Genomic DNA, 3,011 nt, shown 5'->3' with positions numbered 1-3,011 from the left:
TTCTCCTTATATCGTGATGCACCACAAAAATTACAACTCTCTAGCTCACTGTCGTCCCCCCAATACAACATGCAATTATTAACGCAACAATCGAACTTCTCTATTGGCAAACCCAACCCGCGCAGATTTATCTTCGTACTGTAAAAGCTGTCAGGGCAGTTGTTATCCTTCGGTAAAGCCTTTTGAACCATCTCAGATATATGATTAAAACATCTCTCTGACATGTGATTTTCAACCTTTATGCTCATCATCTGTGTCATCCAGGATAACTGTGAGTAAGTGTCACAGTCTGGGTATAGAGGACTATCGGCTGCGTTCAACATGTCATAAATTTGTTGAGCGTCAGGATTAGGCGGCTCCTCGAGATTTGAAGGATCTTGATAATTACTAGGTCCAGCATGATCATGCACCATCCTTTGGTAATTACTGTATGACCCATCATCCTCATCCATTATAGTATGTTCTGCCGGCATATACACTGGTGCTTCCCCTTGATAACACCCATTCGTGTAATTGTGGCAAATCCACGCCTAGTAACATGTTCTCTGACTGTAGGTACAGATGCAAAGACTTTATTCTTACACTTCCTACACGGACACCTAATGTTACCAATTCCATCTGTATACGCTGTTTGATTTATCACAAACTCGAGGAAACTCTCAAGTCCCGTTTCAAATGCAGCACGATCATTGTATCTCGCGTACATCCACGATCGATTATCACTCATTCTTGCAAATTCTAATTGAAAATAAAAATAAATCAAATACAATAAATTACTTGAATCTAAGAAAATTTCGACAGCATAACCCCACTATCCTAATATCCATTTCTAACATGGTATCAGAGCCAACCCAATCCAATGATGGGCCCCCCAATATCGTTGTCAACAGATGGCGTTTGGGATAGTCCACGCTGCGCGTGCGTGGGGTGTATTGAAGTGTCCCACATTGGATTGGAGATAGTGGTATCTCCAATCCAATGTGGGACACTTCAATACACCACCCACACGCGCAGCGTGGACTATCCCAAACGCCATCTGTTGACAACGATATTGGGGGGCCCATCATTGGATTGGGTTGGCTCTGATACCATGTTATAAATGGATATTGGGCCCATTTAATTAAATAAAATTATTTTATCACTCCCATCAAACCACTCGTATATATTCTGTTGTTGTTTTTTTAGGGGGGTGTATTTGTTCAGGAATTTTGTAGATTTTAAAAGTCTCCGAATTTTTAAAATCTATGGATTTCACGTAGATTCTTTGAGTATTTTGGAATTCTAAACAGGAGTCTGCTAGATTTTTGACGGATTTGAACAAGAGTTTGACGTGAATTTTACGGATTTCAACCCAAAAAATCCCAGCGCTCGTTGGCTCTGAACAAGAGCTGGACTCAGCACCCAGCGACTGCTGGCTTGCTAAAATTTGAATACCCAGCGATCGCTGGCTTCCATGCTTGTCATGCTTAGAAAATATTTAGCTATATAATTGACTCAACATATCACCTGTAAATGTGATTTCTTGTTGTTACTTTGAAAATAGTACTACCACATGCAACCACATGCATTTCATTATAATTTTCTGATGCATGTTGCAGCCACTTTGCTGCATGTTTAGATCTGATAAAGTAACAATATAATTTTCTGATGCATGTTGCAGCCACTTTTGAATAAATACACCTAGATTTTAAAAGTTTGTAAAAATCTATTAAAATCTTGAACGAACACACCCCCTTAATTTTATTTACCTATCAAAAGAAAATTACTCACGCGTCAACTAGAAAAACAAATACACCTACTCACACGTGCGGCCTCACCCAGGCTCCACATATGTTAATAAACCAATTTAATTCGCGAACGGAATTGGGAAAATTAGGGCACTCCATAAAACCCTAGCTAACAAAACCCCCGTACTCGTCACTGGTGAGTTCGTCGTTCTTTCAAATTAATTGCTTTCAGGCTGTAAACTTGTAATATCACTTGTCTTTTTCATGCTTAATATCAATTTTCTTTCTTTTGCTTTGCTTCTTTGGAGTTCTCTTTAAATCCTAGTTTTGTTTTTCAGTTGGTTGGTTGAAGTTCTACATTCGTTGAATCTTCGGTGAAAATGAGGTAAGTATTGAAGTTATACGTCTTATTCGGTGGGTTCGATCCGGTTTTGTCTAATTAGGTTTTAATCGGTACACTTTGTGGTTATTTTGAGTCGAGAGTTCACTGTCACTGTCGATTTGCTATGCATTTGAAAAATGTTAGTGGTAGTTGAACATGCCCAATGTTTTCTGGATGTTTAGTTTTAATGTTTTAGCTATGATTTGTAACTGAGGAGTACTATGGACCTTTAAGATTTTTCTTGCACTTTTTAATATTGCTGTTGTTTTTTGTTTTGCAGTCGGCAAATGGAAGAAGATGCTCCGGTAAGTTATTTTCTCATATCTTTGGTTCATTAGGCATTTGTAATTTGTTGTCACATGGTTTCAGCTGTTTATTGAACCCATCCTGAGTAACCTAAACCCTCGACTAACTCCTTCAAATCAAAAAACTCAAACTTGTCTATACCAAGGTAAAAAAAATCCTACATTTTTACCCATATCATCAAAGCCTTGTGCTTCCTTAAATGTTCCATCGTGATGTATAAAGAGGGTGAAATTGCAACTGCAAAATAAAAAAAATAAAATTAAAAATAAAATAAATACACTTTCAAAAATCCAATCGATTATTGAAAGAATAACGCAATCACACGAACAAAATTATTATTCAAATACCTCCGATTGAAATAACCTACATATCACCCATGTCTCTACGCTCAATTTAGTCGTGCTCTCCAACTTAAGTTTCTCAGTCGTGCTCTCCAATCGTCGTGCTCTTCTATGTTGAAATCCCTCTTCGCTCTCACTGTCGGAATATGACCTTTGGTCTTTGTCGTTCCATATTACTTTGCTAGATTAGGGTATTTTATTTACCAATTTGGACATTATACTTGGCTAATCAGATAGGCCTTTAATTAAAATCGA

General features: G+C 37.8%; 1 long non-coding RNA gene across 1 annotated transcript; it reads left to right on the top strand.

Moving 5' to 3' along the window:
* Positions 1-1,830: 1,830 nt before the first annotated feature.
* Positions 1,831-2,416, top strand: LOC130988267 (uncharacterized). Its single transcript, XR_009090036.1, has 3 exons — positions 1,831-1,923; positions 2,066-2,112; positions 2,390-2,416. It is a non-coding gene; the product is annotated as an uncharacterized LOC130988267 (long non-coding RNA).
* Positions 2,417-3,011: the final 595 nt, after the last annotated feature.

This window comes from Salvia miltiorrhiza, chromosome 6, assembly GCF_028751815.1.
Source record: "Salvia miltiorrhiza cultivar Shanhuang (shh) chromosome 6, IMPLAD_Smil_shh, whole genome shotgun sequence".
NCBI lineage: Eukaryota > Viridiplantae > Streptophyta > Magnoliopsida > Lamiales > Lamiaceae > Salvia > Salvia miltiorrhiza.
The sequence above is the reverse complement of the archived record's forward strand: the minus strand, read 5'-3'. Positions and strand labels throughout refer to the sequence as shown.